The following is a 14,675-nucleotide window of genomic DNA, read 5'->3' as shown; positions in this document are numbered from 1 at the left end:
CATCACTAGAAACCTGGTTTAGATACCTGTGGTGGGCAGAGCACAGTTAGCCTTTTATGTAGCTCTGTGTTTAATTCCAAATAACCAGTATGATGAAAATTACTGTTAAAATATTATTTGCTCTAATAATTTGGTTAAAATACATAAGTCACTTTTTTATATTTTTTTAAAAGTAACATTTTAAGAGTATCATTACTCTGCAAGTATCATTATTCCTATACATTTAAACAGTGTCATAATTGAAATTATATTGAGCTTTAATACATTTTTATATTGAAATTTACAAAAAAAGAATGACCACACTCCCAAAATAGGGGAAAGTTACTTCTTCCAGATTCCAATAGGGAAAAGTTTGTGAAAATAGGGAGACTTCACATTTCTGCACCAGAAGCATTCATGACATTATAGTATAATTTGATAAAAAAATGTTGTTTAATGAGGGGTTAATTATTTCTGTTACATGTATGTATCTTTGTGTGTGTGTGTGTGTGTGTGTGTGTGTGTACACATGCTGTATTTACAAACATGAATACCTGAAGCATTATCCTTTTTATCATACTCAACAGTGTATAGAAACAGATTGGGGAAACAAATATAAACACAAAGAAATAGTCAAGTTGCCTCATAAGTATCAATCATTTGGCAGCATAATATATGTTTTCCTGTCTATTGCCCTGTATAAATAAAAGACAAAATGTAATAAGTGTTTTACATAGCATATTTGGATATTTTATACCAAAAGCAACTTACTACTACAGGCAGTTTAAAATGTTTTTGCAAATAATAATTTTAAAATTAACATTATTTCCAACATTTATTTTAGATATATCATCTAAAGCAGGTGTTCACCACACACGTGTGTGTGTGTGTATATATATATATGCATTGCTTTCTTGTAAATCATTATAAATTGAGCTGCTTCAAAATCATTTAATATTTTCACATACAAACTGAAGATATTTTAATTTAAAACTTTATGAAGCTTTTTGGTTTTTCTGCCTCTAAATTTTCATGGACTGGAATTTGACTCTTTTCTGAAACTTTTATGCAATTTGATTGACTTACGTTGAAAATTTCAAAAACAAATGCATGATGATACTGTTCATCACCTTAGTAAAACCATGTTGAATATCGAATAAAATTCTGAACTTTCTTAAATCATTTTGCGAATCATCTGGAACAGTTTTTATCACATCCCTCAAAAAAAGAGAATTGACATTAGCCAACGTCCAATCTTCTGGTACCTGCCAATTTGTTAAAAACTTACAAAAAGTAATTGCAAACAATTCATATATCCAATTTTTACCTCCTTTAAAATCCAGGAGACTTACCATTTTTCAATCTTCTCAGATTTTCTTAACAAGTTTATAACTTCATCTTGTTCTCAGCTATCAGCTGTTCAAGGTGAAAAATATTGCTTTAGTCTTTGTCAGTGAAACCTGAATAAAAGCAGTATTTAATAATTCACCAATTACCAGCATCACCAATAATTCACCATCATCAGGACAAACCTTTTTTTTATCATTCCTAAAGGGCATACCCCATCCAAACATTTTGGTTACACATAGTATATTTAATAGTATATTTAAAGAAATCTTTTCTGTCAGTTTTTACATTTTCAGCCTACTTTTTTTTTCCTTTTTGATGTCTTAATTTCCTGTTTGACCAATTTTCTTGATCTACTGTAATCTTTTAAGTCTCCCATCATATCAGTCAACTTAAATTTCTTAAATTTTTTTATGCTTTTCTTTAATTTTATCTCTTATAACCCTTGTGAGCCAATGTAGTGTTTTACTTGTTGTCACCTCTTTTCTTTAAATAGGGAATATGTTTACCTCAAACTTTTAAAAAAATTCCATGTTTGATTAGTGTCTCCATAAAATAAAACTAAAAAAACCTAAGTCACAGCAGATAATTCTTGTCACATCTCCTCAAAATTTGCTTTTTTGAAATTTGTAACCAAAATGCATTATTTCTGATTTCCATATACAGCAAAGCATTGAACTTAATAGAGCAATGATTATGTACACCTAGGTGTTCAACAATTTCCACCCTCTCAACCATTTCTAAGTCAGAAGTTAACAATAAACCTAAAATATAATTTTAATGACATTTGGTAATATTGCAGTCTGTATAGGTAGAAATTTTGCAATGGCCCTTTCTTTGTTAACATTCTTGCATTTTTTTTAGAATTTGCTGTAACATATTTGAGCATGACTAGGCTCTAAATAAAATTTTTACTGTGAATGTTTCAGTTGAGAAAAACAGAATGACTTGGCTAAGAAACTAACTAGATATTGACTCAAAAGTTTATGTTTTTCTTTTATTTCTCTGAGGGGATTTAAACAAGTTTATTTTAAATACAATTTATCTTATCTAATTAGCTCAAGTGAAATGTATAATGTCATTACTTAGAGGCACCTGGCTAACTTAGTTTTACATTGGTTACATTTACAAAATAAATTTCTAAAACTATCCAACACCAAAAACTTATGGAGATGTAAATAAGTGCAGACTCCACATTCACTCTGTTAACCATAATTCTTTTATTTCAAAGTGATGTGTGTATGTTATATATACATTCATAATTTTGCTTGTTATTAAGTACTGAGTAAAACAAGTATTTGGGAAAGTTAAAGTTGGAAAGATACATGTATGGATGCAAATGTTAATTAGATGTATATCCAAAGCTTTCATTTAACTTTTGTTGCTAAGGGTACATATTAAGACTCTAGAAGGTGGAAAACATCAGTTAATCATTGATAAGTGTCAGATGGATGATGCTGGAGAATACAGATGTGAAAGCAAGGAGCTTAAGTCCAACTGTAAATTAACTGTTTCTGAAGGTAAGTCTGTAGAAACAAGGAACTCAAAGTTCAATTGTAAGCTTACTGCTTCTAGAAAGTAAGTCTGTTAATATAAGTATATAAAGTGCAACTGTATACTGATAATTTCTTAAGAATTAATCCATAAATAAATAAAATTATGTTAAACTGTAAACTGACCATATTTGAAGGGAAATCCATAAAAGAAACATTATTAAGTAAATCTGTGAACTGATCATTTCTGAAGATAAATATCTGAAAGAAGAGATCTTAATTTCAATTTCAAATATTCTCTAAATATGAGTCAATAAAATAAAAAAATTGTGATATAGTGTAAGTTGAAATTGAGGACTTTAAATGCAACTATAAGCTGTTTATAGAAATTATTTTATTCAAATAATAATAATTTTCAATCTGCCCAGATTTATAATAAGTCCTTCTTCAATTTTTTTAATCTTGGCCTAGTTTAGAGTTTGAAGATAACTTATCTCATGTATTAATATTATAAATATAAATAATTTAAATAATCTACAACATAAAAGTTTGGATACTCATCTCTTTTTGAATATGTGACCAAGGGGTGAAGCCTGGTTCCCTACAGTTATAGAGGAAATTGTTTATTTTCTAACTTTTGAACTTGTTATTTTGTAATATTTTGTGTTTTTGCTTTCTTCTTAACTTTGATTTGAATATGTTTATGGGAAACAACCCTATGCACTTGCATATTGTGCATAAAAGTCCTTTCCCTCTTGCAAGGTAGTTTAATATTTCTGTAGTTGTTTGTAGTACCTCAGTATTTCTTTAAAATTTAATTACAAATAACATTCTTGTTTGATTAAATATCTTCTGAATAAGAAGTATCCAAGTCATTTTATGTCCTGCATTCTCTTCATATATTTTTTTTCTCCTCAGAATTTCATTGAACTCTATTTGTGTAAGCTATTAAAAGTTTTTGTTTGTTCAGTTATATTTAATAAATGGGCAGATAAAATAGAAAAAAATGCCTTTATTTATGATTTCCTCATGAGTAGGAATAACAAATTTAAAGATCAGCGTGGTCTCCTTAAGGTAGATTCCAATACTTAGTGAGGGGACCTGCCAAGGGAAGTTCTGTACTTTCATCTTACTTCCTCTGGGATCTGAATATTCACCCATGTGTTTGCCATGTTTGGTTACCCATGAAGTTGAAGAAAGGATTCTGGTAGTTAAGAGATGTCACTTACATTGAACTCACTTACGAGCCCTTTATGTCATCAGCACTTTAACACACCACTCTGGCCTTAAATTCCTGTAGATGGATGATTCTGTTGGATAAGGGTTAATCAAGTACCAGTGTTGGACGTTCTCAATGTGTGTTGTAAACATTGTTTATGATTCTGGTGTTTGTGTATAGTGCCCATGAAACCATGGCATCTCTACACTGCTCTGCTTTAGTATTGTGATGCATCCCTTGTAGAACTTCATACTGGGTTTAGTCAGTAAGAACTAAAGTTTCTTTATTTTGTATGGATCTAGCACCTAGTGACCCTGAAAAACACACACCAAAAAAAAACGTTGATGGGTAAGTGATGACATTTAGAAGATTCTGAATAGCAGTTTCAACCTTATCCTGTACCTCATTTTTCATTATCCATTCTTTACCAGACAAAATTATAAGACAAATGTCTCCTTTTTTATTCAGAACAAGTTAGAGCGGCTTACTGACTCTTCAAAATTAGTAAAGAAGCTACATTCTGCAGAAATCTTAGTGGAAACATCTACAACAAAACACAATGTACTCCTTCTGAATTTGAAGGCCAATGGAGATATGTCTGTTGAGGCTACTCCCCATGCTACTTTGAATTCTTCTCAAGGACTAATTGTTGAGAGGGATTTATGAAACATCCTTGAGTTGAAGATCATCACCACTTTTTCCAGCCAACAAGTTTCTGAGTGCAATGTATCTCCCTCATAAAGAATGAATTGTGCTGCCTAACAATATATCAGTGTATTGACACTAACATCTCTGTGTCTGCCTTCTGTTTTCTAGACGGGATGTCTGAATTGAAAGGTATGGCTTTATATTCCTAATTCTCTTGTGTGTTTCTGGTGTCAGCAATTTGGACATTCAAAGGCATCTTGTCATAGTTCTTTGATCTGTGTTCATTGTGGTGGCAAAAGCCATGACACCTACAAGTGTCAATTGGATAATCATTCTGTGAACTCTGGTGGTTCCAACCCCTTTTACTTTTAATCTTGCCCTAAGTGTGTGGAGGAAAAAGAGGTACAATGTTTATGTACTGTAAACAACATTTCTTGCTTTGAGGCTCAGAAGTTGCTGTTACCTATTCCATCTCAGACATTTTCTGCTGTTCCTGTCTCTGTTCCCACCATTGATTCTAATGACAGCTTGGTTGTATCTCCTTCAGCCCCAAGGTGCATAACTGTTATTTTGTTATTCCCTCAGTAGCTGGAGTCTCATTCTTGTGACAGTGATCTGCTCAATTGATCCAGAGCAGGTTCTATGAAGGTCAACAGACCTTTTCCTATTAAAGAAACAGTGTTTACTGTCTTGCCATCTTTATGACTCTCAACGACAGCAACATTTTAAATGTGTTCTGTCCCAGTATTTATCCATGACGTTAGACACTATTATTGGTGATGGTGACACTGTCCACCTTGGAAATGTTTTTAGTTTGTTGAAGGCCATTAATCCTTTTAATGCTATTTAAGTTTTTTAATTTTTTCATTAGACCTTTTTTAATATGATTTCCTTTTAAGAATCAAAATCCATCTAGTTCAATTTTAAATTAGAAAATGGCTGTGATGGTAAATAATTTGAAACCAGGACTGAAAAGACCAAATTTAGGTGACTAACGCTGCTGTTTGAACTACCCGTTAGTCATCCTGGTGAGTTATAATTAAAATTTTGCTGGAAGTCTTTAAAAAACTTTTATTACTTTCTCAAAATGGCCATAACATCAAATAACTCAAAAATCAGGACTGGAAAGGCCAACTTCAGATGACTGACCATGGTTTTTTTTTAACTTACCTGTTAGTCCTCCTAGTAAATTATGATAATTACAATTGTGCTACAGAAAGTCCTTACAACTTGTATTACTGTAGTTTTTCTCTTACTGCTGTAGATTGGATATAAACATTGGTTTAATGCTATTTATGTTTATTAAACTTTTTGTTTTACCTTAATTTCCTTTAATGACTTTTACTAAATTTACTTTAATTTTAACTTTTTACTGGATGTTTGGTGCAGATAGCCAAGCTGCTTTGTGCAATAAAACACCAAACCTACCAACCAACTCACTCACCCAATAGGATATTCATTAAAAGCTTTCTACTGTGGACCACCTTATTCATTTTGAAACCTCAATCAGAGAAAACTTTCCTCAAGAAAATGGATCTTGTTTGATAATGAGAAGGCTTAAGACACTACATAGAGGTTTAGCATTTTGTGGGGCTTCCACTCCTGACCATTTACCCATTTAAATTTGTAATGTTTTACTTGATAGGTGATTTCAAGTCTATTTGGGTTTGAAAATTTCCTATTCTTTCACACAGGAACCTGGAGTCCTTCAAGATTGTGTCTTGAGTGTCATCCTTTTCATTATCAAGATCAATGCTACCACTAAACATTTTTCTTTTACTATTATAAACAATTCTTGTGTTGGTCTTCATACTTCTTGTTGGTTGTCAAATATTAGATTTATTGAGAAGCACCTTCAGATTGCTCTTACCTGCTTGTTGAAGTGGAGCACAGCAAAGGGTTTTGCCTTCTTTTTCTCTGAATCTATTTCCATTCATTTTTGCCACCAAAGGGGTTTACTCTCTAATCCTGAACTCTTCCTTGGTTGTGTTTTCCTTTCTATGGTTCATGAGGTGAAGTTTTGGACTTTTTCTATGACTATAACCTTACTTTTATTTCTCGTGTCAAGCAGTTTCATTGTCAAGTGTACAAGGGCACTGAATATTCTCTGTGTTCACTCTGACACCTTCTGGGGAGCAGATCGATGTTCAGTGTTGAAGATATAGTGTGCTCTCGTATGTTTTATGCTGGACTGTGGATCTGTGGTTTATGGTTCTGCCAGGTTCTTTGCCCTAATGTTGGACCCTAATCACTATCTGAGACTTTTTGACTCTGCACTTAGCCAGTCCAGAGTCTGCATGTTTAACTCCATGAACCTCCTATTCATGTCTGCTGCTTGCATCTTTCTTTACAATATGCTACTAAACTTTGAACCTTACCACAACATCCCACCTGGTGTTGAGTCTTTATTCCTTGGTGGGCTTTGCTGTTTTGGGATCAGTGATCAGCCATTTCTCTTGTTTGTCTTCATATCCAGGCATAGCTGGCTGAATAGGGCCTGTCATTGGATGGTGATGCTGAATACAATGATCATTGCATACTGTCATGGTTTATCAACATCTCCACCTGTGATCTTACTTTGTATCATTTGAGGAAGGCAGATAATTGCTATTGGAGTAATTGTCTTCTCTTTGCTGAATGTTCTTTGAACTATTCTTCTGTTCTTATTTTTATGGATGTTTCAAAATCAGGTGACTGTAAGATCTTCTCTATTTTGTGGTGACTTGGTGGTACAGTTTCTGTGTTTGCTGCTTAGTTATATGCTATTTCTCTCACACTTGATCACATCAAAGGTATGCAGTACACTGACTGTTGGATTTACACTATCTTAGCTCTGTATTGACTCTTGTGTAGGTTAAAATTTTTCACAGTTTTCTTTCCTCATCATTTTCTTTTTTATGGGATTGATCTTCCAATGTGTGACCTGTGTGACACTCAGATCACAATTGCCCTATTTTATTTTTTTGCTTTTGTTACAAATATGTCAGTTTTGGTATCATTTTAGATGTGTTTTCTAACAGTTTACTCTTCATGTAAGACAGTGTCATTGGTGATGGTGACACTGTCCATTGGTGATTTTAACTTCAGGTTTTTACCTAATTTTGGAAAATTGTTTCATATTTAATTTGTTTTCATTTTAAATTTTATTGTCTTTTACTTGCAGCTTTTTTACCAGTTGTTTTGCACAGATAGTTTTGTTTATTGAACTAATAAATGCCAAACAATTAAACAACCAACAAAGTAGTGTAGTAGTATATATATGTAACCACTAAGTATATAATCTGTATAACATGTAAATTTAATATCTAAAATATTCAAAATGATGACTTCAGATAATATGATTTTTCCATGTAAACACGAATCAAATGCAAGATATTTACATATAAATATTTATCATACAGCTGAAAAAGCTCCCATAATCAAACTGAAGAAGTATGATTTTGTTGGTGATTCTGGCAAACCACTGACAATTGAAATACCGTATTTTGGTAAGTATTTTTACTTTAAATACATTTGATTTAGTATTACATTTTTTGAAATTAAAATACTTTTTCTAGGTACATTTAACTCTTTCTACATGGGCTCAGTCAAACTGACTTAGTATGTAAAACATTTTGTACACATTACAGTTTCCACACTATAACTCTTAATACAGTAAGGGTGCCTTCACAAAATTTGGCAGACATTATACTCAAAAAAGGACATTTCTAATTGAGTGTTTTTTAATAAAGATATGTCTGTGTATATATAAAGTAGTTTTATTTAGTAGTCCAAGAACAAATTCATTTTCATGTGAAGATTAAAAATAATTTATCTGAAAATTTTCAAATTTCATTTACGTTATCTTTAAAATCTCCTAAATAATTATAAAACTTTATTTTGCAGTATAAACTATATTTTATTTGTTATTTTCTCTACCATAACTCTATACAAACGTTTATCAGTTTAACTGATCTTGTAACAACCAAAACAAAATCTAAATAAATTGAAATTATCTTTTTTTCTTTCTGAATAATATCAAATTCTAACATGTAACTACATTTGTTTATGCTAAATAGCTTTAAACTTGTAACAGTATACTTCTTTTTGCACCTAAATTTTATTATTTTATTGCTCTTTTAATCTTTGAATTACATTTGAGTTAATATTTTCACCATAACATTTGTAAATCAAAGGATGAATATGGAACTCATTTTTATGCTTATAAATTACATGACACGTATGCACAAAATGATGCTGTTTTGAAAGAGTTAAGAGTGAAAATATACATAAAAAATCGTTTTACACTAAAGGAAATAAATGGCACCCTTTACTAAGTTTTTCTTCAAGTCGTTGCCTCTAATTTTGGTTTCCTTTGGATTGCTAAAATTATTTGAGTATTTGTATTAAGAAGCATCCACTGAGGAGCCTAATCAAAGGTTTGATATATATCATACATATGAGGCAAAGGATGCATTAAAAGTAATATATGCCCTGCTGGTATGTTCACTTCTGGTTATAAACATTTATTTATATGTGGAAAAGTGTGGTGTAGTTGTTAGCATGCTGAACTATGGATTTGAGGTTCCATGACTCATGCCCTGCTTCTTTGAAAATAAAAAGTATTGCACTCTACATATTTTAGTCATGGGTGCATCATAAGAGTGACAGTTCTTTTTGACAGTAGCCCAAATGTTTGCAGTGATTGGTTTTTGTCTAGCTGTCTTCTCTCTAGTCTATCACTTCAAATTAGACATCATTAGCTCAGATAGCACTTTTGTAGCTTTGCAAAAGTTCAGTAAACAACATCTTTCTTATATGAAATATATATATGATAATTTTGCCTTTATTTAATGTATTTTAAATATCAATGATCTATAAAACTTATTTTTTCTCGACAAACATAAACAATTTTTTCACACATAAAAATAAAGCTTTAAATAGTTAGAGTAATAACTTCCAATAATAAAAATCTATTGTGTTCACTTCATTGCATCCAATTTACCATTTTGTAAGCTAAAATAATAGTTTATCTTCTACTTAATTATCTGGGTTTAAAAATAGTATTTTGCAAGTGTTTAAAATAATAGAAACAAATTGAACTGAATTTTTGTTAAACTTTCTTTCCAAATTAACTTTAGTTTTAATACTGAAGAATGATTAAAGAGATAGGTTTAAAACCAGAAAATTAGTTGTTTTGGCACCAAGATTTAAAAGAAGTATTTTTACCAAGTATATGTGTAGATGAGAGCTAGTTAACAATTCTTTTAGAAAAATTTTGAATAGAATGAAACTATATCAGGTGGAAAAGTTCAGCATTAGGCTTGGAACAATCAGTTACAAATTTACTAATATTGCATATAAGTATGACTTATAAAAAAACTAAAAAGCTAAGTAAAATATTCAAAGAGAGATGTGAATTTTTGATATATGAATTTGTGTTCTCATGTAACTGCATTCTTAGTATAACCCTTTGTTAACACAAAATTTTCCTCTGTTTTCTCGAGTGATTTTGATTTTATTAAAATATGTTTGAATTGAGTATTTGTGAAAATTTAAGAAATTAGTCTTATTTCCTGATATGGTATTATTTGGATCTTTCCCAGTAGATTATATTGACTTATTTTCATTTTTGCTTTTTTAAGTATTACTGTTTGGACAAAGGTGATCTTTCAGTAAGTTATTTTTATCTGTTAAATTATAGTGGCAGGAACAAGAACTTCAGATATTGCTGCAAAGTTCCTGCGAGATGGCAAACCAGTTTCCAGCAAAGAATGTGATATAGCAGTTAAACCAGACATGGTTGTTATAACTTTCAAGAAGACTTTCCGTGGCACATCTGGAGACTATGACTTCCAAATTACTAATGCTCAAGGAGAAGACAAATGCAAACTCAATATCAACATAACTGGTACACTTAGTATTTTTTCAAGGTTATAGTTATAGTAAATATTCACAAAGCTTAGACAATTTACAAAATCTAGAGAATCTTACATCTGTAACCTTGGAAAATTAATCATGGTAGTCATACTAGATTATTAGATTAAGTTTGCAGAATAATTTCTTTCTGTTATGAAATTTTTTGTTTACTCTAAAGGACCTTCTGTATTTGTTTTTATTTGTACTTTTCTAGATTTTTTTGAAAGAGCATATATTTTCAGATAAAAGTGGTTCTTTATATGGTATACTCTTAAAAGTATATTTCTATCTTTGGAAGGAAAAATGCTTTTTGGCTCCAAACGTATTTGAAATTTTATTTTAAAATATTGTGTATTCCAATATAGTGCTTTTTAGATTGTGTTATGTATTTCTCTTACAGTCAGATTAATTCTTTAATCTTCATGCTTGACCCTCTTAATCAATTGCAATGATTATCATTTTATAGGTAGAAGAAGCTATTTTTAATATTATGTGTCACAATTGTAACTTTGAAACAACAGAATTGATTTGTTTTTCATACATCTTCTGTTTTTATTTTATTTTTAGGTAGGCTTAACCAGTTACTTTTTCATAAAAATTTAAACATTTGTTGCAACATAGTTTTGATAACTTTTAGGACAAAAGAGCTATATAATATAAAGTATTTGAATTTTGAAATGTTATGCATTTAAATATTAAAGAAATGCATTTACAAATATGTTCATTTCATTTCTTTTTGAAGATGTTCCTCAACCTCCTGAAGGACCCTTGGAAATATTTGATATTTACAGAGATCGATGCAAGTTATCATGGAAACCACCAAAGGATACAGGAGGACTTCCATTACTAAACTATGTTGTGGAACGGCAAGATCTTGGCATTCGAGGTGGATGGACAGAACTTACCACAACAGAAATCACAAAGTTTGATGTTACTGATCTTGTACCCAAGAAGGAATACAAGTTTAGAGTTCGTGCTGTTAATAAAAGGGAGCTTCTGATCCTTTAGTGGCACCCAAAACAACACTTGCTAAAGATCCTTATGGTATGTAAAGGATAAAAATATTTTGTATTTAATTTTGTGAACTTTTCTCTTTTGTTGTTGATGTTGAATTTGTTTGTGGACATCATGTTGCCAATGTAAACTCATATTGTAATTCCTCATCATGGACCTTCAAGGTGTTTTACCAACAAAAATTTATATCAAAACACTATTGTCTATTAAGAAAAAATAATGTTGTTCATCCTTTATAATGAAGATTGAAAGTTTTAAGAGCAAAGTTAATGAAAATGTATATTGTTATTATCCATTTTACATAGTGCAATTGATCAGGAGCATGAACCACATAATTATATATGAAGTTTCAAAAATCTTGCTCTTTCTTTATGAAAATGGATTTTTTTATTATTCATTGGACATGGTACAGTTAATCAGAAATGCAAACCACATAATCATAAGAGAAGACTGCTGATGAAGCCATAAGATCAAGTAGTGTATAGTAGAATAAAAATGACTCAACTAAATTTGATTCAAAGTAAAATTCAAATATTTGTTTACTAATTTGTTACTTATGCTACTGATATGTTTTCAAACGTCAACTGTTTTAACTGTTGTTAAAGATTTTTCAGAATTTTAATTCCTAATTTTCTGAACTGAGTGAAAATATCTTACTGCATTTGATAATTCAGTCCTTTCATATCTTCTGTTTGGTATGAAACCCAAGACTTTTCACACATCTTCAAAACTACTAGCAAGGTATTTTTTTTTTAAAGTCAGACTGTCACTTTCTTTACTTCTCACAAACAAAATCTATCCTCTGATTTTACCATAGGGTCATATGTATGGAATGACTGTTGGTTAAGTATCAGTTTCTCTTGTGAGAATACCTTTATTATTTTTATAGTGGACATTAACACAATGCCAGGTTAATGTTCTGCCAACTGAGGTAAAAAGTTATTTCACTAGCATTTGCTAGTTTGTAAGATGTTTTTTTTAGCAAGCCAGCTATCACATTTTAATTATTACATTTTGTACAATGACAAAACTTTGTTACAAAATTAGCCCAGAAATAATTTTAATAAAGCACTATTACAAAAGAAATGTTAACTGATATGAAACTTTCATTAAAAAAAAAGACCTTGGAATAATGTTTTGTATTTTAACATATATTTTAAGATGAACCAAGTAAACCTGGAAGTATTCAAGTGACTGACTGGGACAAAGACCATGTGGATCTGAAATGGGAGGCTCCAGAGAAAGATGGAGGAGCTCCTATTACTTGTTACATCGTTGAATACAAAGATAAATTTTCAAAGGACTGGAATAAAGGATTAGTAAGTTTATTTTCACTGGTTTTTAGTGTAATTGAATAATTTATCTTGAGTTTCAGTGTTACTTAAATTTAAACAATCACATTTAAATTTCTTGGCACCTTTAAACTTATGCAAAAGGATTACTGTATGACCACCACATTAGTAAGTATAAAGACCCAAGTGGTCATGAAAAGTTATTTTCTGTCAATATGAGTAAATTTCTTTATACATAATAATGGATTCCTTCAGTATGGTAAACTTCTTTGACACATATACACAAATAATATATACATATAAATAGACACACACATATTTTACTGTGTATATTTAAAACAAAAGACATGTATGAAAAAGATTAAAGCACAATATTTAGAATTTTAATTCTTGCTCTTAAAATATGAGCTTTAGTATCTATGTGTTTCATGAGTGGATATGGGAACAACAAACTAATTCTTTTCAACAAGCAAGTGAATTATTGGTGCCTCTTCACATACAAACACAGGTATGAGTACAAGCACATTTGCATAAAGGAGTAATGTCTTATGAAACATTTGGATTTTTTGTTTTTTGATGACAGAGTAAAAATATTAGAAATTTTTTTTCCTGAGTGAAATGTCTTGTATCAATAAATAAATATAATTATATTTTTAGATAAAGTAATATAAATACACAAAACTGTATTTTATAACATTCATACATTATATGTGTCTCTAGGAAGCTATGTTCATGAATCTTTTGTCTTAGGAAGTACCTGCAGATCAGTTAACTGGAAAAGTTCAAGATTTAAAAGAAGGTGTACAGTATGAATTCCGTGTACGTGCAGTCAATAAGGCAGGACCAGGCGATCCCAGTGATCCAACTAAACCTCTTATAGTAAAAGCCAGATTTGGTATGTTGACAGAAATTTAGGCATTTTATTTCTAACTCTCCTGATGCTATTGCTTTATACATAATCATGGATCTCTTAAGTATGGAAAACTTCTTGCACACACACTCACACAATAAATATATATACTTATATATGGTTCCGTTGGAAAAATAATCTTGGAAAATGTTGTTAATCTTATCTAAATAAATGTAAAGTATTGTTATGTTTATAGAATAAAAAAATATTGTACAAAAATGTCATTACTTTATATTTTGCTTACTTAAGTATTATTTTTTTAAAACTAGAGGGATTTTATATTTGTTGTTATTGCTGTATATTTAAATAAGAGTTTATTTAATAATAGATAAAAAATAAAATAAACTTGAATATTTTTCTGTTTTCAAAGCAGTAATTTATGTGAAATGTATATTTTGTTCTGATATTATAATATACTAGTTAATATTTGAACTTTTATCTTGGTGTCTAACAGTTAAGCCTTATATTATTGGTGATGAGTTGATCAATATTGTGGTGAAGAAAGGACAGATTGTGAAGTATGATATCCAGTTTGGTGGTGAGCCTCCTCCTGATGTATTGTGGCAACAAAATGATGTAGAAATCAAGCCATCAAACAAGTGAGTTATATGGCTTAATAGTATTAAGTGGGTTGAATACATTGTGTTAAAATGACTTTAAACATGGAAAATAGAAAGTTACATGAAAACCACAGGCAGTATAAAGTTATGATGGAAGGGCATGTATCAAAAGTATATTTTAGCATTATTTTGCATTTAATAGTTAATGGAATGTCACCAAAACACCGATTTCTTTTAGGAAAGGTATGTAGTAGTTCTTTTCAACACAAAATGTTCAAACACATGGATCATGAAGATGTGCAAACATTAAATATT

General features: G+C 30.5%; 1 pseudogene across 1 annotated transcript in view; it reads left to right on the top strand.

Annotated features, from left to right (window-relative positions):
- The window catches only part of LOC143244816 (twitchin-like), a 296,421-nt pseudogene that overhangs the window by 116,924 nt on the left and 164,822 nt on the right, over positions 1 to 14,675 (top strand). The window contains exons 37-43 of the transcript XR_013025339.1: positions 2,716 to 2,846; positions 8,088 to 8,174; positions 10,370 to 10,576; positions 11,327 to 11,628; positions 12,760 to 12,917; positions 13,641 to 13,785; positions 14,255 to 14,399. The product of XR_013025339.1 is annotated as a twitchin-like (transcript). The remainder of the gene's footprint in view (positions 1 to 2,715; positions 2,847 to 8,087; positions 8,175 to 10,369; positions 10,577 to 11,326; positions 11,629 to 12,759; positions 12,918 to 13,640; positions 13,786 to 14,254; positions 14,400 to 14,675) is intronic.

Source organism: Tachypleus tridentatus, chromosome 2 (genome assembly GCF_004210375.1).
Source record: "Tachypleus tridentatus isolate NWPU-2018 chromosome 2, ASM421037v1, whole genome shotgun sequence".
Classification (NCBI taxonomy): Eukaryota; Metazoa; Arthropoda; class Merostomata; order Xiphosura; family Limulidae; genus Tachypleus; species Tachypleus tridentatus.
This window is presented reverse-complemented; position numbering and strand designations above follow the sequence as displayed.